The sequence below is a fragment of the Cetorhinus maximus genome, chromosome 1 (genome assembly GCF_964194155.1).
Source record: "Cetorhinus maximus chromosome 1, sCetMax3.hap1.1, whole genome shotgun sequence".
NCBI classification, from domain to species: domain Eukaryota; kingdom Metazoa; phylum Chordata; class Chondrichthyes; order Lamniformes; family Cetorhinidae; genus Cetorhinus; species Cetorhinus maximus.
In genome coordinates this window covers 96776905-96802587 of record NC_135879.1, presented here as the reverse complement: position 1 = coordinate 96802587, position 25683 = coordinate 96776905, and the positions used below count along the sequence as shown (strand labels likewise).

Below are 25683 nucleotides of genomic sequence, written 5' to 3'. Positions count from 1 at the left end.
CAGTGGCCTTCAAATTCTATGCCTCCGGCTCTTTCCAAGGCTTAGTGGGGGATCTGTGTGGAGTATCACAATCAGCTGTCCACAGTTGTGTCAAGCTGGTGACAAAAGCTTTGTTCAGGCGGGTCCTGATCTTTATTCTTTACCGTACGAATGAGGCCAGCCAGGCTGAGCAAGCCAGAGGCTTGGCAGCGATTGCTGGCATCCCCCGTGTCCAGGATGCAATCGACTGCACACATGTGGCCATCAAGGTGCCAGCGGGTCAGCCGGGTGCCTTCATCAACAGGAAGTGATTCCACTCCATGAACGTGCAGATAGTGTGTGACCACAGGATGCAGATTCTGCAAGTCTATGCAAAGTACCTTAGCAGCTCCCACGATGCTTATATCCTGAGACACTCTCAGGTACAGAGGCTCTTCAGTGCTCCAGCCCGACTGGATGGATGGCTGCTGGGTGACAAGGGCTATCCGTTGAAGAGGTGGCCCATGATGCCTCTCCACCACCCAAGAACAAGAGGCAGAGAAGTGTTACAATAGGAGTCATGCCTCTACAAGGGCAGTGGTAGAGAGGACCATAGGTCTTCTCAAGATGCGCTTCCTATGCCTGGAGCATTCAGGGGGAGCACTACAATAGCCCCCCAGAGCAAGTGTCACTGGTAGTGGTTGCATGCTACGCTCTCCACAATCTGGCACTGGCAAGGGGGGACCCACTGGAGGAAGAGGATCTTGACTCAGCTGCAAAGGCCACAGAGAATGAATCCAGTAGTGAGTCCAAATATGAGCTCGGTGAGGAGAACACTGAGGGCATGGGGGCAGAACACCAGAGATGTCTCAATCCAACGTTCCTTTAGCTAGGCTATCAAAGATCAACTTCAAAAGCATGCCAGGGCTGCCTCCTCCATCCCGGATGTCTGAAAGGACCCATTCATTTGAAAACAAAGAACATTCAGTGCCTGTGCAATAAACTTCAGAGCCACGTACCTCCAGCTTTACATACTGGCGTAGCCTGCACCAATAAAATAAAAAGGTGAAGCATACTCAGGCCATGATGACAAAAACAAAATTTATCGTATTTTGCCAATCCAAACTATCTACATAAATTTTTCTGGTCTTATTTCCCAGACCAGTATACATACATTAAACATAAATGAACATAAAATCACCTGTGACTTGTCCCTCTTGTGCTCATGGTGCCTTTAACTTAAGTTTGCGAGTGCTAAGCCTAGGTGCTCCCCCTTGCTGGCAGCAGCATTGCAGACAGCCTGCTGACACTGCTGTCTTGTTGGACTTGATGACCTTGGCAGTCGTCCTCAGGCCAGTGGAGCCACCTGGGAGGGAGCGGCCAGTGCCACGCCTGGTATTTCCCCAGTCGCTGCAGTCTCATCAGATGCCACGGTCACTGGCAGAGGGGTAGAGGAGCCGCTGGTGTCATCCAGAGCGCCGAGAGGAGCCCGCAGAGATGACAAGCAGCTTGTATGCCAACATGAGGTCAGTGCCTGTGTGAGGGCTCGCAGGTCCGAGCGCAAGCCCAGGAACCCCTCATTCTGTTCTTGGAGCTGCCTCTCCAAGGGAGTCACCACTCTCTCAATGGAGGAGGCAGTGTGCTCGGCCATGAGGGTCAATGCAGTGCTCGCGCTCTGCATGGACTCCTCCATCATGCAGACCCTCATGGATCTCCGCCAGATCCTCCTGCACATCTCGCTGGACAGCCAGCATCTGCTGCCTAATGGACGACTCCAGAGGCTCATCACCCACATCTTAACACTTCTACACACTGATCCATGCCAGCAAGGTACTCAGCCTTCCTGAGTGCAGCAGGTCATTGAAGAGCTTCTGGCACTGCACCCATGTGTGCTGCACCATGTCACCAGGGCTGCCACCTCCTCCTGAGCCCTCTTGGAGAGGTGCGGTGGCCTCCTCCTCCCATCTCTGGGGACAATGGTGTCCTTCCTGGCAGCCACCTCCTCCAGGAGGGCAGCGAGGCACTCATCAGAAAAGTAGGATGCCAGGTGCCCACCCAACCTGCCCTCCTGCCTGGCGTTTGCTGCCGCACTCGAGTCTATCTTTACAATTGCAGACAGACGTCCTTCTGTGGCAGCCTTCCAGGGGCTGCCTGGGCCATTTTTAAAACGGCCGCAGGGTCGCCATTGGACCAGGGTGGCCTGTCAGCTGCCCCCCACCCGGCCAGTGACGAGCCATGTTTCACGCTGGGTGGGCCTTAATTGGCCCGTTAGTGTGAAATCGCAGTCAGGGCCTGATCGCGGGCGGCGGTCAGTTTCGCGGCCGCTCCCGGGCTCACCTGACAAGGGAAAATTCCTGCCCCTGGAGCAGTGTGTGCAGTTTTGGTCTCCTTACCTAAGAAAGGATATACATGCCATAAAGGGAATGCAGTGAAGGTTCACCAGACTGGTTCCTGGGATGGCACGATTGTGGTATGAGGAGAGATTGGGCTGACTAAGCCTGTATTGACTGGAGTTTGGAAGAATGAGAAGGGATCTCATTGAAATGTATAAAATTCTGACAGGGATGGATGGACTCAATGTAGGGATGATGTTTCCTCTGGCTGAACGCCCCCCAGGTCTAGAACAAGAGGTCACAATCTCAGGATACCGGGTAGGCCATTTAGGACTGAGATGAGAAACTTCCTCACTCAGAGGGTGGTGAACCTGTGGAATTTTCTACCACAGAAGGCTGTGGAGGCCAAGTCACCAAATATATTTAAGAAGGAAACAGGTAGATTTCTACACACTAAAGGCGTCAAGGGGTATGGGGAGAGAGCGGGAGTATGGCGTTGAGATAGAGGATCAGCCATGATCATACTGAATGGCAGAGCAGGCTCGAAAGGCTGAATGACCTACTCCTGCTCCTATTTTGCTATGTTTCTATGTTTCATTCTCACTCTCTAAAAGGCCAACACTTACGTTACCTATTCTTTTCCTGTTTAAATACCCGTAGAAACTCTCACTATCCGTTTTTACATTTCTAACTAGCATCCTCTAATACTCTAATTTCTTTCTCTTGATTAACCTTTTAGTCATTTTCTGCCGTTCTTTATATTCTGACCAATCATCTGACCTGCCACTCATCTTTGCACAGTTATATGCTTTTTCCTTAAGTTTGATGCTTTTCCCAACTTCTTTCGTTAACAGCGAATGGTGGGTCTTCCCTTTAGAATTTTTCCTTATAGTAGGAATATACTATTCTGAGTATTCTGAAAAATCCCATTAAATGTCTGCCACTGCTTCTCTATTGATCTATTCCTTAGCCTAAAATCCCAGTTAACTTCAGCTAGTTCAGCTTTCATGCCCACATAGTTGCCCTTGTTCAAGTTTAAAATACTAGTCTAAGACTCATTCTTCTCCCTTTCATACTGGATGCAAAATTCAGTCATAGTGTGGTCACGGCTACCTAGGGGTGCCTTTACCGAGGTCATTAATTAATCCTGTCACATTACACAATACCAAGTCTAATATATCCTGCTCTGTGGTTGGGTCCAGAATGTGCTGCTCTAAGAAACTCTCTCTCGAGCATTCTACAAACTCCCTACTACTGCCAATCTGATTTTTCCAGTTTATATGTAGATTAAAGTCACCCATAATTATTGCTGTCCCTTTATCACAAGCGTTCAATATTTCTTCTTGTATACTTTGTCCTACATTATGATTGTTAGGGAGCCTGTGGACCACTCCCACTAGTGACTTCTTTCCCCTCCTATTGCTCATCTCTACCCAAACAGATTCTACATCCTGATCTCCTGAACCAAGATCATCTCTAAATATTGCACCAATGCCGTCCTTGATTAGCAGTGTTACCCCTCCACCTTTACCTAGCTTCCATTCTTCTTGAAAGTCAAATACCCCTCAATAATGGCTATCAGGTCATGTTTATTTACTTCAATGTGCACTATCAATTTGTTTACTTTGTTATGAATGCTACATGCGATACAGAGCCTTTAGTTTTGTCTGTTTGTTATCTTTGTGACATCTAGTCTTGATTCTTGGTGCCTTATGTTTTTTTCTCTCTGTCCCTTCCTGCCATTCTCTGACCCTCATTTCCTATATTACTATTTTCCTCTCTTACCTTGATTCTGCTCTTTGATGTGTCACGTCTTTCCACATTTGATCCCTTGCCCCCGCTATTTAGCTTAAAACCCTCTCTGCTTCCCAAGTTATGCGGTTCGCAGGTACACTGGTCCCAACAAGGTTCAGGTGTAGACCGTCCCAACAGTACAGCTCCCACTTTCCCCAGTACTGGTGCCAGTGCCCCACAAACCAGAACCCACTTCACCCACACCAGTCTTTGAGCTACGTGTTCAGCTCTCTAATTTTATATACCCTATGTCAATTTGCACGTGGCTCAGGTAATAATCCACAGATTATAACCTTTGAGGTTCTGCTTTTCAATTTAGCACCTAGCTCCTCTTAGTCTCTACGCAGAACCTCTTTCCTAATTCTGCCTATGTGATCGGTACATACATGGACCATGACAACTGGATCCCCCTCCTCCCACCGCAAGCTCCTCTCCAGCCTTGAGCAAATATCCCAAATCCTGGCACTGGACAGGCAACACAGCCATCTGGACTCTTGCTCTTTGCTGCAGAGAACAATGTCAATCCCTCTATGTTGTTCCCTACTATCACTACATTCCTTTTTGCTCCCCCCACTTGAATGACTTCCTGTACCACGGTGACATGGTGAGTTTGCTCATCGAACCTGCAGCTCCCGGCCTCGTCCAAACAAACTGAAGGAACCTCAAACCTATTGGACAATTGCAGAGGCTCACACTCCTGCCCTCTGGGTCCCCTTACCTGCCTCACTCACAGTCACATTCCCCTGTCCCTGACCAAATCAGAAGACCCTATCCTAAGTGGTGTGACTGCTTCCTGGTATAAAGCATCCAGGTAACTTTGCCCCTCCCTGATGTGTCGTAGAGTCTACAGCAAAGCCTCCAGCTCAATGACCCTTAGCCAAAGTTCCTCAAGCTGCAAACAATTGCTGCAGATGTGTTTGCCCTGGATCACAATGTTATCCAGGAGCTCCCACATGCTGCAGCCTTGACACATCACCTGTCCTGCCATCCTTGTGTTTTAAATAATTACTTAATTATATTATTCACTTATTTATGTTACTTTTTAAAGAAATTTTATTAATTTTACTATAAGTTCCTGCATTATTTTAAACTTTAGGAATAGAATTGACCTTAACCACTCACCAAATACTCACTAAACAGCTAGCTCCTTTTCCTGTAGTAGAGCAGGAACCAATTCCTACAGGGTGAGAAAGGTAGAAAAAGGAAATGAACATCTCCTTCCCCCTTCCCCAAACTCCTCAAAAACTCACCAAACTCCAAGTCTGCACTCAGTTTCCTCAGCTGCACTGCATTAACAGACACTCATGACTAGATAACTCATAAATAATGCAATTCATATGTCAAGCATCTCTAATACTTACAATGGCCGTGTTGTCCTTGTACGTATGACCAGGTAAAGTTGGAGTGGACATTTCATTTAAAAAAAACTGTAAGAAAACCTGCACAAGAGAGATCAAGGTTATATATAAATCAAGAGAAACAATACTGATGGACCAATGTTTTATTACATTCATTCTGCTAAGCATATTAAGATGGAATGGCACATACTCAGGGATTGCTACAAGACAGTAATCTCATTTAAGTTTATGAAACTACTTCATGTGAGGGGAGCTGACATCATTGTAACCTCAAATGATACTACTGTGCTAATAATTCCTGCATATATCTGCCCATTTATATTAAAAACCTGACATCTATTTGCACTTCCTTTTCATGTCACTTAGCATACTGATATCACATTTTTTAACACACTGTCATTTTTTTTTTCTAATATATATTCCTATGGGCACATTTATACTCCTGAGTTCTGACAATGTAAACTTGTCACACTTGTAATTGTCATCCTTTGCCTCCTGCCATTTCTTCCCTGTCCACCTTACATGTTAAATAAATGAACAATGATAAATATTTGGAATAGTCAATCAGGCAAGGTAACTCAAGCAAAAACACACATAATAGAAAGAATTACATTTATAGGCCACCTTTTACAACCTCAGGAAATCTCAAAGCATTTTACAGCAAGAGTGTAATCAAAGTGGTAATATAGAAAGCCCGGCAGCCAATTTGCATACAGCAACATCTCACAAACAACGAGATGGTAATTGGTCAGTACATGGGCAGAATTCCCCTGCCCATCTTTGAATTTGTACCGTGGGATTTTTTTATATACATCTGAGAGAGAAGACACAGTCTTGGCTTATAGTCTCATTGAAAGATAACATCTCATTACTCCCACAATGCTGCGCTTGCATGTCAGCCTAGATTAGTGCTCAAGACTCTGGGGTGGAACTTGGACCCACTCAGAGGTGAGGGTGCTACCAGTGAGGCATAGCAAAGACCTTGTATAAACAGTAAAATCTAAACAAGTTAGGATAAATAAGGCTCAATACCTACAAGCAAAGCCTAGAGAAACTGGGGCTCTTTTCTTTAGAGCAAAAGAGGAGCTCCAAGAGAAACACTAAAAATTATAGGGATTTTGCTAATTAGGAAGATACTACAACTTGTGTGCGTGAGCACATATTAATGTAGAAAAATAACCTAACATCTTTCACTGTGGCACAAGAAAATAAATTGGATCCTGAAACATTGGGAGGATTATCATAAGGTTGTTTTTTAAAAAAGATCATAAAGGAGGTGGGAGATGGAGGGGTTTAGGGAGTCTGGCTGATTGGAGTGGCTAAGTGATTAATGACCTGGCCACCACCAATGACGTAAAGAAAGGGAGATGTGCAAGAGGGGACGTACAAACGGAGAGGTTGGAGATTGTTGTAGGAGAAAGATTATTAGCATATGGTGAGGCCACATGAGGAATTATGTACAAGGATGAGAATCTGAGATTGGAAGATTAAAACATTGGGAACTGAGAGGTAATGCAGGTTGGCAAGGACTGTGATGATATGTAATGCATAGGGTAGGAGCTGCAGAGCTTTGGATATACTGAAATTATGGAGGGTATAGGAGGCTGAGTGGGAGAGCATTGTTATTTACAGATTTGGTTACTGCAAAGACATGAGTTTAGTAGCAAATGGGCTAAGGCAGGGGCAGTAACAGGTTAAATGTCACAGTGTACATTTAGAAGTTTATCCAATGGATCCCAAGGAGATGGTGAATGGGAAGATAAACCGTAGGTGAATATGCTCTGGCTTTGATTGGATAAGTAAAAGTGAAACCAATCAAGGGGTCTACCACTGAGACAGACAACAGAAGGAAAACACTGGGGCAGGATGATATGATCAACTATGTCAGACTCTGCAGAGAGGTTGAGGAGGATAAGTATAGATAATGCACCTTTGTCAAACTCACAGACTATTTCATGGCTTTGATTAAGGCTGTTTCGGTGTATCTGGAGTGGTGTAAAACTGATCAGAGGATTCAAACAGAGAGTTGCAGAAACTATTTCAACTGATTTGTAAATAGAAAGCATAAATTTAAGATCAGCATGAACAAAAATGAAAAGAAAGATTAGAAGAATTGTTTTATGCAGAGTTGGTACGGCATGATGGAAACAGAATCCATTATAGCTTTCAAAAGTGAAGTGGATAATTTCTTGAAAATTTTTTAAAAGGAACCAGATTGGAACATTGGAACCAGACAGTTTCAGTAGTTGTTTCAGAGAGAAACAGGTGTAAAGAGCCGCAAGACTCTCTTTACTGCATACTTATGGTTCTATGCAGAGAGTTGACAAACAAATTCAATCACAAAACACTACCCATCTTGCTTTGATACATTAACCCCAGAATAATGACACTACATCTGACCACATAGCCAAAGGAGGAGCCCAAGCCATTCAATTCAAATACAGGTATCTTGTGGTTTAGATTTATATATATGGAAGGTCTTCAAAGAGGAGATAGTTTGAGTACAGACTAAACACATTTCACCAAGGGGTTAAGGAAAGGTATCCGAAGCTAGAGTTCCCTCGATGACTAAAGATTTAGAGATTGAAATGAAATAGAAAAAATAAACTTATTAGAAATGTTAGGTTCAAAAAACAGTAGAGAACTAAAGTGAACAGAAAAAGTACAAGGAAGAACTGAACAAGGAAATAAGAGGGCCAAAGAGAGTATATCAAATAGATTGGCATGTAACATAAAAGAGATCCCAACAGTCATTTATAAATAATAAAAGGGTAGTCAAAATAAGGTTGGGAAAAATTAGGGACAAAAAAAATCTTCATCAAAGAGTATGCTGCCTTTGCCACAGTAAAATAGGAGATAGCAGAGAAATTGGATGGGATAAATGTAGATAAACATGTACTTAAAAGGTTGCCAATGCTCAAAGTAGAAAGGTCACCAGGTCACATAAGATGTATCCTAAGTTGCTGGGGAAAATAAAGGTGGAAATTGAGAAGGCTCTGGCCAAAATCTTCCAATACTCCTTGGATATGGGAGGGGTACCAGAGGACTGGAAAACTCCAAATACTACACTCCTGTTCAAAAAAGGACAATAAACTCGACGACAACAGGCTAATCAGCTTAACAATCCAGCCCTCATGCAAGTTTCTAGCACATCCTGGCACACACAGCCTGCCAATCCTAGCTCTCAGCCCCCACCACGACCCTGCCCCCATTACCCAGCCTCCGCCACCCAGGCTACACCACTTGGCTCTACACCAGCCCCCAACACTTAGCCTCCATCACAGGGCCCTCGCCACCCGGCTTTCATCGCCTGGCCTCCAATCACTTGGTCCCTGTCACCTAGCTTCTGCCACATGGCTCCCCAACCCTGGTTCCCAACCCCAAGGGTGGTCCTAGCAATGCCAGCTCTCTTCATAAGCACTTTCCAGAAGCTCGGAACAGGGATCAACGCAGGTCAAGCATGTTGCAGGTGACAAAACCAAGTATACATTGGAGCAACTATATAGTTTACGCAAAGTACCAAGACCTCTGTTTCCACCCAACATCAGGTGTGTAGGGAATGTGGTTGTCTTAGGAGAAGACGACAATATGTTGGTTTGAGCAAAATCCAGAGGATTCAAATCACAGTGGCAAATTGGCTCAAAAATTCTGTAAAGCCACAATCCCAGGCACTGAACCAATTGAATCTTGTTATCTCAACAAAGCACCTTTGATAAGAAATGGAAGAAAAAATTATAACTTTTCAAAAATCTAAATGGGAAACATGATCTCTAGACAACAAATTTGATGAACTCAGCAAAGTTATCCATGACTCCCATGCAGATTTATGTGCCATCACTGAATCCTGGCTTCGTAGTGAATCAGTTGATTATTTTTCAATGGATCGGTTTCTTCATTCCTCAAAGTTCCGCTTAGCTCAAAAGGGCGGCAGTGTGTGATGTGTAAACAGGAACTCAATCCAACTTCACTTGACAACATTACAGTTCCAGCAGATTTTGAGGGAATGTGGGTCCATCTGCATCCTTTGTTTGCCCAAAGGTGTCTCAGGAATCTATGTTGCTGCCGTATACTCGCCCCCTAATTGTGGTAAGGAATCTGAATTAATCAAACACCCAATCAGTACAGTCGATGAAATTCGATCTGGCCATCCAAAAGTAGGATTTGTCATCTTAGGGGATTTCAGTCAAGTGATCACCGACCCAATTTGTAGTAATACTGCTCTCCAAAAGATAATATGAGAAATATTGCATTTTGATAAGAACTTAACCAATCTGTATACACAATACAAAGAAAGTGAGATCACAAGCCCTCTTGGCAATAGTGATCATGACTCTGTCTTCTGGTCTCTATAGTTGCCAACCCTATATCGTCCCAATATATCAATAAGGCATGTTGTGAGGCTGATGAGGGACTCCAGTTACCAAGCTTCTGGGCATTAGATATCTTTCCACTCTTGGCCTGAAGTACTCAATTTTTCTACTGCTTCTACTAAATGTGACTCATTTTACACCTCCCTGCTGTCAGCATTGAATATATGCTTCCCTTGTAGGAGTGTTTGGATTCATTAAAGTGACAATGTTTGGATTATCCCAAAGGCAAACTTTTTTTGGCTTTACCGCAGCAGGGTCTCCCAGGAGTGGAAGGATCACCATAACAATATCCAACATGCTATTGCAAATACAAGAGCTCACTTCCATCGTAACCAATGCAACTGAGAAAGGATAATCCATCAGCATGGTATCAACACATGAAATTGATGATGTCATCTTCCTCTCAGATCACTGCAGTTCCTGATGGAGGTCAGTCCCAGTTATTTTCCATCACCAATGTCATTAATAAATATTTGCAGGCATTACTGGTGATATGGCACCTCGGGACTTTTCCCAATTGTGGACATTCTTACCTGAAAGAAAATTTCCTGTGACCCAACTGTGGGAAGTCTTCCGAGATCTCTTGAGAGTTAAACCTGGAAAGTCAGCTAGTCCAGCTGGAGCTTGAGTCATCCAAGTCTTCGTCTATGAACTTAAAGTTCCATTAAGTGATGTCTTGAATGCTTCCTTTGCTGAGGGAATAGTTCCAAGTCAATGGAGGAAAGCAACTGTTGTTCCAGTGCTAAACCAACAATCAGCAACACTGGACAAACTATGTCCCATCACCCTGGACCAATCACTTCTCTAAGATTGCGAACCAATTCTTGACTAAGTGGCTACTATCATAGACATTGATCCTCTACTTGACTGTCATCAGTTTGGTTGCAGGGCTGGAAGATCGACAACCTACTGTTTGGCTGATGTTGTGAACTTCCTTTGTAAAAGCACTGATAAGCTGGGAACAACCTTAATCATTATTACAACAGATTTTTCAAAGGTATTTGACAGGGTTGATCATGCAATTGTGGTGAAGAAGTTAATAAAATTAAGGGCCAAATCATCTCAGATTTGAACTAAATGCACTAGCGGGCGTGAAAAAAAGAAGTTTTACTTGCTGGCTGCAATGACGGGTTTTCGCGCCATATCATCCCCTTCCCAGCACATCCCGCCTCTTTCATAATGTATTCATGGGAAACATGCCGGATCATTGGCAGCCAGGCTCGGATTTGCCCACCACGCTGTGACCTCAGCGTTTCCTCACTCTGGGGCACCATATTTAAAGCGCGCCAGAGCGCAGTCTACTTAATGTCTACAGACCAGGACAGCTTCAGGCGACAGATGGCCCCAAAAGCCAGGAAGACGGCAACCCACAAATTTAGTGATGCCTCCCTGGGGTGCCTGCCAGATGGCAGTGGAAGGCAGCCGCGATGTCCTCTACCCCCACTCTGGCCGCAGGAGGTCCATCAGAGTGATCAATCCGGCCTAGGCAGTGGCAGCGGCAGTCAGTGCCACCGGAGCACAGAAGAGATCAGCCATCCAGTGCAAGAAGAGGATGAATGGTCTCAACCGTTCTACCAGAGTAAGTCAACCACCTCATCACTCTCAACTCACATACTCACAAACCCATCAAACGTCCACAGGGATCTCACACATCAAGAGACAACACCACAAACTCTCACACTCACCCTCATATCTCCATCAGGCTCATATTCTCTGGAGCTCACATCCTCATCCCATCCATGGCTCCGCTCACCACACAAACATTCCACGCAGTGCCATATGTCCTGCTCGCACTCTCTCCATCTGCTTTCATGCAGGAGAAGCTTTCTCACAACAGCAGGGAGAGTTCCCAGACTGGGGGTGGAGTGGCCCACACTAGGCCCCTCACTCACTTTGAGGAGTGTGCCATTGCGCTCACTGGCAATGACAAGGACCGTGCCTGTGGTGACGGTGAGGTCAGTGGCAAACGCTCTCGTGAGGATCCTGCACCATATGATCCCTCCCAACGTAACTGTGAGTGCCAACTCTCCTGTTTTTGACTCTGCTGCCATGCACTAATTATCTCTACTTTGGTTCACAGGGAGCTCTGCCAAGCGACCGACACCCTCAAGAAGCCAGTCCCTCAGCTCCATCCACGTCCTCACCTCCAGCCAAGAGGACACCTCGCCCATTGAGGAGCTGGAAATAAGCAGCCTGGAAGACCCGTCACAGTGCTTACCCACACCCTCCACCTGTGCAAAGACACACACCTCGGTGGGACCTAGATCTAGAGCAGGCTCAGGTTCAAAACCTGGTGGTCACCGCACGGACACATGTCCGTAGCAGGAGGAGGCAGGTTCAACCGAGTTCCCTGCTACTCGGGGAAAAGGCATCTGTGAGGTCAGAGTCAGATGACAAGCCTCTGGATTCGGCCTTCCAACTCATTGTGGAGAGTCAGCAGAAAGCGGGGGAACATCACACAGAGCTGTTGGAAGCCCTCAACAGAGTGGTTGGAGGAATGTCTCCACCTGCTCTCTGATGAAGTGGTGATCACATGTGCATGTATGGAGGTCTCCATGGGAAGGATGGCAGACACCATGGAGACCCTGGTCCAGCAGAATGTGGAGGTGCGCACAGACCTGCACTCCATCGTGTTAGCCATAGGTGAATCCCTGCAGTGGCAACGCAAGGGAGAAACGGGGCACCTCGATGTCCCTCTAGGTGCTCTTTCTCCTCAAGGAGTCAGGCCAGGGCCCTTGGGCACCTGAAGGGAGGAGGAACAGCAGCTGGACACTCCTGGCTCATCCATTCAGGAATCTCAGATACTGTCTGCTCCCTCCAAGTCCCTTTTGCCTATGACCCCTCAACCTTATCCTCTGTCACCACAAACAGATCTGGCTTACAGGAGGACAGCCAAAGCAAACTGGGGGCCCTCAAGGCCTTGCCTCTCCAGAGACCACACACTGAAGTCATCAGAGGCAACAGGGCCAACCATTGCACAGGTTGTCTCCACCCTTAGTGCAGATATCAGGGCAGCACCTAGAAGTAGTGGTAGGCCTGGAAAAGTTAAGAAATTCTGATCACAAGTGGTTGCATGGAGGAATGTGTTTTGTCACTTTATAATCTGAAAATATATTCACTTTCACTGAATAATGTGTAATGTTGTCTTTCAGCTTCATTGACAGGCTTCGCGAGTTCACCCCCTTCATCTTCCCTTTGTCACTAGTTCAGCTGCATGCAGCCGGACCACCAATGATTCTGGAGGGAGAAGTGTGTGTGTGTGGCAGGGCCTCATGCAAGTACTCTCCCACGCACACAGAGCCTTCATCCATCACACTCATCTCATTGTCCCCAGCATTTTCAATGCTGCCTGCTGGGGCTTTCTTCCAGTTGACCATCTGAGCTGACCTGCATCTCTGCTCCCCACTGCTTACACTCTTATGCAGCACTTCTTACTGTCCAACACAAGGCTTTCTATGGTTTCGATTTGAAAACCATGGTCATAGTCAAGTTTTTGATTAGCTCCCCCGTCCTTTACCTTCCTCCAGTTACCCATGCCCTTTCCCTCATCACTGTTGACCCCCCCTTGACAACACCTTCCACCTCCCCACTGTCACCTACCAACCCGAACCCTCGTCATTCCAGGGTGCCCAGGTTCTACCTTCCTGAAAATCCCACCCCCATCCACAGCGACGTCCCCAACCTCCTCCCTCCCACCCCCAGGGTCCGTGTCTACCTCAAAGTCTCCACCAATCACCCTCACCACACCTTCTCTCATTACCACACCCTCACCCTCCCACCCTACTGGCTCACTCTGCCCTCTCTCATTCTCACCATTCCCTCCTACCACACCCACCCTCAGTTCGCTACCCAGGAGGCAGTCATGACTCCACAGATCCCTCCTTGCACATATGCCAGGAAATCACCCCACTTTTCTCCCTCCTCCACCCTTACTCCCTCTTTACCCCTCCCAACCTCACCCTCGACATCTTCGTCCCTCCCCAACCTCACCCTCCAAACACCTTCATCCACCCCCTTCCAACCTCACTCCCCCAACACCTTCACCCCCCCTCCCAACAACTTCACCCCCCCTCCCAACAACTTCACCTCCCTGGCACCTTTGTCCCCCCTCTCAACTTCACCCCCCAACACCTTCATCCCCCCCCAACCTCACCTCCCCGAAACCTTTGTTCCCCCTGCAACCTCACCCCCGACACCTTCGTTTCCCACCTTCCCAACCTCAACTCCCGAAACCTTTGTCACCACTCTTCCCAAACTCACCCCCCCAACCTCCGTGGCAGAGCCATGTGCATGAGGATCCACCTTGCATGCGATGCACGTGTTCCTCCAGGGTCCAGTAGCTTTAAGGCTCCAGTATCATCTACTCCTTAAACGTCCGCGATCTGAGCAAGGCCCTAAAGGTAAGTCTCAATTTCTGCAAGTCACGCTTGTCTAGATGTGTGTTCTGGGCCAGCACTTTTTCCCACCGGCATAATGGTAGACCAGGCACGGTGGGACGATTCCAATCGGGCCTTACTTTGCATCCAGTTAGTGGAATGCAAATTGTGTTCACACCAGCCTCCAATGGGATTCATATTCCGCCATGACAGAGACCATCGGATGATCCTGCTGTGATTTCATACAACTTGAATTCTACCCTCCGCCCGCCATGACACCCACTGCCAATGGGACTGGGCGATTCCACCCAAAGCGTCCAATGGACTGCTGACTTCCTCACCGGCCACATTCAACATGTCAGATACCATGGCTGCATATCTGAAAGTGTTCAATTGACAGTGTACCTGAGGGCACTTGGCCGAGACCAATCCTGTTCCTAATCCCCATTAATGATGCTCTCTCTTCTACTGGGCTAAAATACTGGAAATACATAGGTGACAGAACAGTCATGGAGTCTATGCCACAGGGTGTGGTCAGTGAAGTTCAGGGAGATTCTCAATGCTATCAATGAATGGTGTGAGGAAAACAGTATGGCGCTAAATGCTACTAAATGTAATGCCATGTGAGTAGAGTTTGGTAGACATCAGCACATTACCCTTGAAATAAAGTTAGGCAATTACACCCTAGCAGAGGTGAAAGCCTTGAAATTCTTGGGTATATCAATTCAAGCTGGCTTGAAGTTGGACGGCCAAGTGGCAGTATGAAAAAGAAAACAAATAAACATTAATTCTCAGATTGCTCATCCCTTTCAGACTCCCTGACCACGACCCATTGTTGATCTACACTGCCACATCCATCCCTTGGTCGAATATACTGTGCCTGTGTGGCACTGTAGCCTCACACACATGAAAACTGCTCAGATCAAAAGAATACAGGAGCATACGCTGAGATTGATCTCGGGCCCTCACTACTAGTTGTACGACAACGCCTTTCAAAGCACAAAGCTCAAAACTCAACAAACAAAGAGAGTTAATATTTGTACTACATTCAGAAAATCCCTTATGCAATCTGCCCAATTTCAGAACTAGTTACCACCACCCCATCCAGAGCGATCAGGGTAACTCAGAGTTTCGGCTAATGTAGCTCCCGACGAAGGTGTTGGGAGGGTGAGGTTGGAGGGGGGATGAAGGTATTGGGGGCGGGGGGGAGGTGGTGGTGAGGTTGGGAGGGGGAAATAAGCTCTAATCCTTACATGGTTCAGGTCCTCAATGAAATACTTAAATGATGAAATCTTTATGTACTTCAGTGCTTGTAATGTAAGAATGGTATTGGTTCGTAATTTTAATAAAATTTTAATTCCTTCTTTTTAATATACTGTCCACTACTTCCCTCTTACCTGCTGAATTTGTTCGTCTATTTTGTTATTACATGATTGTCACATGTTTCCATGTTTTTAAATTCAGTACTTAGTCTATAAGTGAATTTCTATTTGCAAGTTACACCACAATTCAGCCTTTGGGCTGCAAATGTGTTTCTTGAATAAAATGCCATAAAAAAACCTCTAGACACAGTAATCCATGATAAAATTAATTGCTACTTGGAAAAAAATTAGGTTAATCAATGAAAACCAACACAGTTTTATTAAAGGCAAATTATGTTTGACCAACTTGATTGAGTTCTCTGATGAAGTAAGAGACCAAGTTGATCAGGGTTGTTAGAAATCACCTCAATGGCATATTTGTGTAATTAATAAGCCTTAAATTTTCAAATTGTACTGTACATAAGCCTAATGATGATAAATCTTAATTTGTATGTGTTATTAGAATGATTTATGAATTTTAGGCTTTTTGTTAAGTCTTAAAGTTGGCAACTCTAAGTGCCGAATACTGTGATATAGCTTTAAGAACATGTGGGACCTTTGGAATTGAACTGAAGTTATTGCTAGGACATTTTGCATATTTGGGCTCCAGTGACTCTAACTTAGTAATAAAGAGAAGGCAACGCCTCATTGCTGATTAGCCAGGAAGGTGGTCTGATGACCAGATGTTCCAGGGCCTCTGGACAAAGATATAAGTTATAGTTCAGCAGTTAGAAAGGATGCCAAGGCTGCAAAGCTGATTGGCTAGAAGAATGGTCTTGGGCCAAGAATGTTCCAAGGACCTCTGGTACAAATTAGACTGCTATGGGACCAATGGGAGCGCTCTTCCCATTGGTGTAAATATTGGGCTAGAAGTCATTAATTGTGTTGATCCAGGTGCACATACTTGTCTAAATGTTGCCAAGCTACTGGCAAAAAGGGTATAAAAATAGGGGTGCATCACTGATATCTTTGCACTTGCCAAGGGTTAGCATTTGTCACAAGATGTTTGTCAAGATAAGAAGTTAGGAGTAGGGCACTTGCCAGGAAACCACATGCTAAGAAGCTAGCATTTGCGCAGGACATTGCCAGTTGACAGGTATTTGTCACGGCTGAAGGATTGCTGTAAGAACCCAGTATTGGGCTTAGCTTGTGACCAAAGTAACTGTCACAGGGTTCAGGATTGCCATAAGAATCCAGTATTAGAGAGTGGATCCAGTATAGGCAGGATTGCCAGGGCTAAAATAATCGCCTTAAGAGAGAGTGAACAGAAAACACTTATACACTTAGCTGCCGAGCAATGGTTCAGAAAGTTAAAGTCTAGCTTGGGATAGTCAGTACAGCCTTAGTCATTTTGGGAAAACCACAGTCGTTCTTAGAAAGCTGTTTCCTCCAGAGAAAAAGAGAGAGGCAGACAGCTGTGAAGTGTGCAGCTTCAGCATTAAGGTGGATTGGAAGTCTCAGTGGTTAAGGTAGACTGGGAAGTTGTGGGTTTGAAAAGGGTCTATTAGAGCTGGAGTCTTAAAGCTGTAAGAGATTTGTATGTTAGTTAAGTCGGCTAAGCTAAAATATCGAAGGACATCATGAGTCCAAGAGTCCTGGGTTCAACGGGCCAAAAGGAGAAGATCCCAGAAGTCCAGGGATCCACAGGAAAGACAGACCAACACATGTTGAACTTGTGTATCATGCAATGCCTCAACTAATGAAATGTTAAGTATCAATCTTTATTGTCCAAAAAACCTTATTAGCTTGGACTCTAAATTAGTGATTATCCCTTTTGCCAATATGGTTATTCCTCGACATGAATTTTATTACTCTAGGGTTTTGTATAGAATCCCTACAGGGTAGTGCAGTTGATGTGTATATGGATTTTCATAAGGAGTTTGATAAAGTACCACGTAAGAGACTTGTTAGCAAAACTAAAGCTCATAGGATTAAAGGTGAAGTGGCTGCATGGATACAAAATTGGTTAAGGTAATGAAAGCAGATACTCATGGTGAATAGTTGTTTTGAATCTGGAGGGAAGTGTGGAGTTGTGCTTCTCGGGGACCACTATAGTTTTTATATATCTAGGGCATAATTTGAAAGTTTGCAGATAACACGAAACTCAGAAATGTAGTAAACAGTGAAGCTGATAGTAGCAGACTTCAGAAGAACAAAATTGGAAAGTAGAATACAGCGGATGCTGGAAATCTGAAATAAAACCAGAAAATGTTGTAAATACTCAGATGTACAGGCAGCATCTATTTTTATTTATCTGTTCATAGGATGTGAACATCACTGTATAAGCCAGCATTTACTGCCTATCCCTAGTTGCCCTTGAGAAGGCGGCGGTGAACTGCCTTCTTGAACCACTGCAATCCATGTGGTGTGGGGGCATCCACAGTGCTGTTGGGAAGGGAATACCAGGATTCTGGCCCAGTGACAGTGCAGGAACAATGATTTAGTTTCAAGTCAGGATAGTGAGTGGCGTGGAGGGGATTTCCAGGTGGAGGTGTTCCCATCTGTCTGCCCTTGTCCTTCTAAATGATAGTGGTCATGGGTTTGGAAGGTGCTTTCTAAGGAGGCTCAGTGAGTTCTTGCAGTGCATCTGTACATAGGACACACTGCTGCCACTTTGCTTCAATGGTGGAGGGAGTGAATGTTTGTGGATGGGGTGCCAACCAAGCAGACTGCTTTGTCCTGGATGGTGTCAAGCTTCTTGAGTGTTGTTGGAGCTGCACTCACCCAGGCAAGTGGAAAGTATTCCATTAAACTCCTGACTTGTGCCTCGTAGATGAACAGGCTTTGGGGAGTCAGGAGGTGAGTTAATCACCGCAGGATTCCTAGCCTCTGACCTGCTCTTGTAGCCACAATATTTATATGGCTAGTCCAGTTCCGTTTCTGGTCAATGATAATGCCCCTGGCCCCACACCCCCCCCCCCCCCCCCCCGCCAACTAACTGAAATGGAAAGCAACAATGCTCAGATCAAAAAGAACTGACAACCATTCTGATTTGGAGAAATTTGAACCATATTCCTTTGGAAAGAATATTAATATGGAAAGTAATTGCAAGCCGCTTGAAGTTATTTTTGAAAAGAGTTTCACTTGTGCATCTAATCGATGCTTCGGAAGGATGCTACATCTTCAAAAATACAAATCTTATGTCTACAACAAAGGCTAGGAGCTGTTTCTTGCTAATACACCATATAAACTGTATGCACATATGATCAGAAAAGTTCGCAATAAAGAAAATGATGTGACATGTTCAGATACTATCAATATGCTGCAATATTTACCTCCACATGAGGATGTATATATTAACATTAAACAAGTACTGGTGTAGTTGAAAATCTGGAATTATTGAGAATGGCAAAAGATGGTCTGACATAAGAGAATGCTACTCCAGATTTTACTGCATGTTAACTCTAGAAATGAACTCTAGAATATCCAGGATGGTCAGGTAGTCAAGGGTTATAAGTCAGTGTTACGACCACTTGAGGAAGGGGGAAATGACTCCACTTTTCTCCCACTCCAGACTTGGCTGTAACAAGGTTTTTTTTTAAATTTAGAGGCAATGTGTTTCACCAATTCTGTAAGAGTTCCAATATTTACACTTTGAGGTTGTAAAGAATTATTCCGACAGGTTTTCTTAGGTTAAGCACAGAACAAGAAAAGTTTATTGAAACTATTTCCCGAACTAAAAGACTAGGTAAATCACAACCAGCATTCATAGGGTCACAAGCATTCGTCTGGGCCCACACACACACAATTACAGATGGCAAAGTGAGAGGATAGACTTATCGGTTTTTTTTTTGTACAGTCATGAAAATTAAAAAAGGAGTATATGGTGGCACAATGATGTGGCTTGTGTATGAATGGTATTAATCTTTAATTTCATTGGCTTTTCTCTTATTCATTCATGGGATGTGGGCATCACTGGCTAGGCCAGCGTTTATTGCCCGTCACTGATTGACCTTGAGACTGCTGCAGTCCATGTGGTGTAGGTACACCCACAGTGCTGTTATGGAGGGAGTTCCAGGATTTTGACCCAGTGACAGTGAAGGAATGGCGATATATTTTCAAGTCAGGATGGTGTGTGGCTTGGAGGGGAACTTGCAGCTGGTGGTGTTCCCACACATCTGCCACCCTTGTCCTTTTAGATGGGCTTGGAAGGTGCTGTCTAAGGAGCCTTGGTGAGCTCCTGCAATGCATCCTGTAGATGGTAAACACTGCTGCCACTAAGCATCAGTGGTGGAGGGGGTGAATGTTTGTGGGTGGGGTGCCAATCAAGTGGGCTGCTTTGTCCTGAATGGTATCGAACTTTATGTGTTGTTGGAGCTGCTGATCAAACATATATTGAACTGTCTGAAAATGACTTTTAAAAAAACAAGCAAAGACACTGACTTAGATAGCTGCCACAAGTCACCCGATGTCTGGTATTACCAGTTGACAAGCTTTCTGGAAGGTTTCAATATGGAACAAAATAAAGGCATGCCCAGGGACCCTCATGGAATTTCACACCTGCAGATGTCAAGAACTACTTCACAAGATTTACTGAAACTGCACTGGGCCTCACATTTGCACTTCTATAAGGCTACCTCTCAAGTGGAGAGAGAAAGTCTACCCGAACAATAGCCAAAAGGAAAGGTGATTTTCCTACCTCATCAAGATGAATAATGAATTATTCAGAAGCAAATGGCTGGACATTATAGGCTGTGGGACAATAGCCACAGTTAGTTCAGGCATCATCTAAACAAATACCTTCTGAAATCATCATGGGAAGAGAGGTCATGTGACTGGAGTAACCATTTGTTGAAATCTCTTTTAATACAGCACGTAAGCTGCTAAAACAGAATCCTGGAAAAGCTGCCAATGAAGCAATAATGAGCTCCCTTCTCATCTCTCCCAAATTCAGGACTCTATCTCCATATAGCTCAAAGTCCAGCACAGAGATGGGGAATTTCCATCCAAAGAAACTGCAGTTGCAAAAAAAATCGACTTCTGGAAAAGACAGACTATGTTTTGAAAAGAAATTGCCTCCAGGAATTGCAGTTTTACATGGACTTCAACTCCTGGAATTTCAAGATCCCTATGGAGAAAAAGTCTCAGGATGGTATGAATCAACAGAGGATAGGGTCTTTCATGCTCCCCAGAGTGTTGAGTGTCTGTTTTCCTCCCACTTGGTGGAATATGAAAGTGTATTACAGCAATCTGGGCAGTTTTCCCATTGTCTGTATTTTACATTGTCTCTGCATTGTCTGTTATTTTAAAATCCAGCCAGAAAAAGAAAAATTAGAAATTGTATCTTCAAAAAGTACATCCTTGTAACAATAAAACTCAATCTTATAGAAGGGATGAAGTACCGAGTTCCTTTAAGATACATCAGAATACAAAGCTGTCCCGAGAGAGCTGGAGCACCGGTTTACCAAGCTCTACTGAACAGGGACGTAGAGACACATAGATTGAGATGTGATGTATGCTAACAATTTCAACAACACAAAGAGAGGAAGTGCCTATTAGCAGTCAAATACCAGAAAGCACTACCCACAGCTGAAAGTAAACAGGGTATGATCTGTCTGAAGAACGAAAGAATCTATTTTTTATGTTCTGAATATTGCGCTGGTTAATTTTAAATAAACAGACTACGTGATTTTCAAGAAAATAGGAAAATGTTATAGCTAAAATCAAAGTTCGCTTTGTACTTCATGGTGTTTCAAATGAGATTAGTTGGGACAATAGACCATCACTTAACATGAGGGTGTTCCAATACTTCATACAACAATATTATCTCAATCATGGCACCAGCTCAACAAGCTACCCACAATAAAATGGAAAGACAGGGATTGATTACTCATTTTGAATTTATAGGAACATAGGAAATAGGAGGAGTAGGCCATTCAACCCCCGGAGCTTGTTCCACCATTCAATGAGGTCATGGCTGATGATCTTACTCAAAACCATTTTCTTGCACTATCCCCACATACCTTGATGCCTTTATTATAAAAAAAATCTGTTGATCTCTGTCTTGTACATACTCAATGACTGATCCTCCACAGCTCTGTGGGATCGAGAATTGCAAAGATTTGCCACCTTCTGAGTGAAGAAATTCCTCCTCATCTCAGTCCTAAATAGCCCACTCCTTATTCTTAGTCTACGTTCCCGGTTCTAGACACCCCAGATAAGGGTAACATCCTTCTTGCATCTACCCTGTCAAGCCCTGTAAGAATTTTCTATGTTTGAATGAGATCATCTCTAGAGAATATAGGCCCAGTCTCAATCTCTCCTCACAGGGCAATCCCATCATCCCAGGAATCAGTCTGGTGAACCTTCATTCACTCCCTCTATGGCAAGTATATCCTTCCGTAGGCAAGGGGATCAGAACGATACACAATACTCCAGGAGTGGTCTCACCAAGGCGTTATACAAACTGAAGCAAGACCTCTTTACTCCTGTGCTCAAATCCTCCTTGTACAAAGGCCAACATGCCATTTGCCTTCCTAATTGCTTGCTGCATCTGCTTGTTAACTTTCAAAGGCTCATGTGTGACACCAAGGTCCCTGTGGACATCAATACTTCCCAATCTCTAACCATTTAAGAAATACTCTGCATTTCTGTTTTTCCTACCAAAATAGATAACTTCACATTTTTCCATATTACAATCCATCTGCCATGTTCTTGCCCACTCACTATGCCTTTCTAAATCCCCCTTGAAGCCTCTTTGCATCCTCCTCACAACTCACATTCCCACTTAGTTGTGTGTCATCAGCAAACTTAGAAATATTACAACTGATCCCCACATCAGAATCATTGATACAGATTGTGAATAGCTGTGGCCCAAGCACTGATTATTGTGGAAACTCTTTTTTCGAGTTACCAACAGTCACAGATCGCAACTTCTTTCGAGTACAATCACAGTTCTTGGTTTTCCAGGAGTGGGACATGAACCCACAACCCTCTGATTCAAAGGCGAGGGTGCTATGAACTGAGCCACAGCTGACACCCCCCACTAGTCACAGCCTATCAATCTGAGAATGACCCGTTTATTCCACCTCTCTGTTTTCTGTCCGTTAACCAAGTCTCAATCCGTGCTAGTATATTACCCCCTATCCCATGTGCTCTAATTTTGATTACTAACCTCTTGTGAGAGACCTGATTGAAAGCCTTCTGAAAATCCAAATGCACCACATCCACTGATTCTTCCTCATCTATTCTGCTGGTAACATCCTCAAACCTACCATAAAGTATCCAGTTATCACATCACTTCTAGCATTTTCTCTGCTACTGACTTATAGATCTGTAGTTCCCCATTTTCTCTCTCCCTCCTTTCTTAAATAGTGGGATTACATTTGCCACCTTCTAATCTGCAAGAATCATTCCAGAGTCTATAGAATTTTGGAAGTTTATATGGTTCTGATTTTGCATCATACACTTTACTTCATTAACAATGGGAAACACACAGCGGTCAAAGTGGGTGAAATTTGCAGTGTGGTTACTATTCTTCCAACTAAGGTTTTTGTCCAAACACACATTGGCATCAGAGATCGGTCCAGTCAGATACATAGAAAAGCTCCCAAATCCAGAACCAGCTACGTTATAAGTGAATTTTGCCATGGAATAGTGACAGAGCCCCATAATTTTGCTTTTTTTATGGTATCTTACAAGACTGCTTTTCATTCCATCCACTGTAATGGCAGGAGAGCATGCATGGCAGCACAAGTAAGGTCACAGTGACAAATAAACATTACACTGGATCTATGTTATAATTCCTTGGAGCATGCTATCACTTAACTAAACACAAGGCAGTAAAGGAACACCCCTGACCACAGCAGGCATTATACGCTTACAAGAGTGATCGATAATGCTGAGCATGAGGCAATATCTGATACAGGCAGTACTTTTCAAAAAATATATACACACTCTGTCAAACCCTTAACCCCCTCTTCTCAACTAAGACAACGGGTAGATCAGACTATTTGACAGATGAACCAAAAGTTCTTTACACAAAACCAATTTTTGAAATGGAGGATAGTAAATGATGTACAAGAAAATCCATACCTCAGAAAAGCCAAACAAAAAGAAAAAATCCCCAAGAACTTGATAAGCTTATAAAAGCAGACATTATTACAATTCAGCCAACAGGAACAAGGAAATGGATGCAAGAAGAAGAGCATCAGTAAGTAGATATCAGATCATGCATTGTAAGGTTGTGTAATGGAAAGATAGTTAGGAGGAACCAAAGGCACTGGCAGAAAGCAGGAACTAGTATTTGTGGAGAGACCACAACATCTAACTACATGCTCTGCAACATATGGGGCACTGCCCAGACAGCAGAAAAGCCCATAGTCAGGAATCTAATAAATGGTAACTAATACAATAACTGGATTCACTGAAGGGAAGGGCTTCTATTCAAAGAAGACAAGCCTATGGGCCAACAAGGAATGGAGCAATGGCCAAGCAATGTGTTTGTGACTTTGTCTAAACTGATAATAGTTGTATAGAATTTAAGTCAGAATAGGGTTCATTACTGCTGTTCATATAACATAATTTAAAAGTATATTTCTTTTTAAGGGTGGAGATAGATTTTGATTTAACTTTGTGTCTATAATCAGGTACTGGAAGGTTCCTAACTTTTCCATCTGACCTGGAGTATTCTTATGATTGATGTTTACACGCAATTAGCTGAAAATGGTTCAGAAGTAAAGGGTACAGAAAAGTCAGAAAAATAATGCAAATTCATAGAGCAACTTTCACCTCAAGAGGCCCCAAGCCCTTTGCAGCCAGTGAAGTAATTTTGAATTGTTGTCGTTGTTGTAATTTAAGGAAACACAAACTCTTATATAAAAGCAAAAAACTGCGGATGCTGGAAATCTTAATCTGGTTTGCCATTGTTCAAACAGTAAAAAAAACAGCTGTAGCCATGATGGAAGGATTAATATGCCCTAGAAATGAAATCTAACACATGGAGAGATGGTGGTGCAGAGGTAGTATCACTAAACCGATAATCTAGAGGCTGAAACTAATGCCCTGAGAACATGGGCTCGAACTCTCACCACAACTAGTGGAATTTAAATTCAGTTAATAAATCTGAAATATAAACTAGTCTGGGTAATGGTGATAGTCACCATGACAACTATCATTGATTGTTGTTTAAAAACCCAATGTGGTTGACAAGCCACCCTGTTCAGGGGCAATTAGGGATGGACAACAAGCGTTGACTCTTCATGAAAGAATTTTTAAAAATGACGTTTGGTCTGAATGATTCACAGTTACCCTCACTTTTCCGTGTTTTCAATTTAGGAGCAAATCTAGCCTAATGTAGGATAAATAACACTGATTATTGATAAATCAAGTTTACTTGTTACCCTGGGTCTTGTTCAGGCTTTTATAAATGATAACCCAGAAGAAAGAGGAAGTTGTTACTGAGAGCGGCTCAAACCCACCTACCAGTGAAAGGCAAGTGCAGCAGAGCAAAAGGCACCAGGTGCGCCTCCTGCCACCTCTCCTGGACATTGTGGGGACACTTCATTCCCGAACAGACTCGCTCACGGGAACATGCTTCTTCTCACTGAACTTTACATTCCCTAACTCTGACTGGGTCATGGCCGCGCCGACACCATCTCCACTTCCCCCGGCTCACATTCCAACTCCAACCCGATCCAGCTCGAGCTGGAAACTTGCGCACATGCGCCTCGCGGGGAAACGGTTCAGGTTTCAAATTACAGCTGGAAAAGAGAGAAAGACAGAAAGGGAGGGAGAGGGAGGGGAGGAGAGCAGCGGGAGGGGAGGAGTGAAGAGGGAGGGAGGAGAGAAGAGGGAGGGGGGAGGAGAGAAGAGGGAGGGGGGAGGAGAGAAGAGGGAGGGGGGAGGAGAGAAGAGGGAGGGGGGAGGAGAGAAGAGGGAGGGGGGAGGAGAGAAGAGGGAGGGGGGAGGAGAGAAGAGGGAGGGGGGAGGAGAGAAGAGGGAGGGGGGAGGAGAGAAGAGGGAGGGGGGAGGAGAGAAGAGGGAGGGGGGAGGAGAGAAGAGGGAGGGGGGAGGAGAGAAGAGGGAGGGGGGAGGAGAGAAGAGGGAGGGGGGAGGAGAGAAGAGGGAGGGGGGAGGAGAGAAGAGGGAGGGGGGAGGAGAGAAGAGGGAGGGGGAGGAGAGAAGAGGGAGGG

At 44.5% G+C, this 25683-nt stretch overlaps 1 long non-coding RNA gene across 1 annotated transcript; it reads right to left on the bottom strand.

The window, feature by feature from the left end:
• Positions 1-5207: 5207 nt before the first annotated feature.
• On the bottom strand, positions 5208-25176 carry LOC144685965 (uncharacterized). Its single transcript, XR_013577828.1, has 3 exons — positions 24974-25176; positions 5447-5524; positions 5208-5262 (listed from the first exon to the last, which is right to left on the bottom strand). It is a non-coding gene; the product is annotated as an uncharacterized LOC144685965 (long non-coding RNA).
• Between the last annotated feature and the right edge of the window lie 507 nt (positions 25177-25683).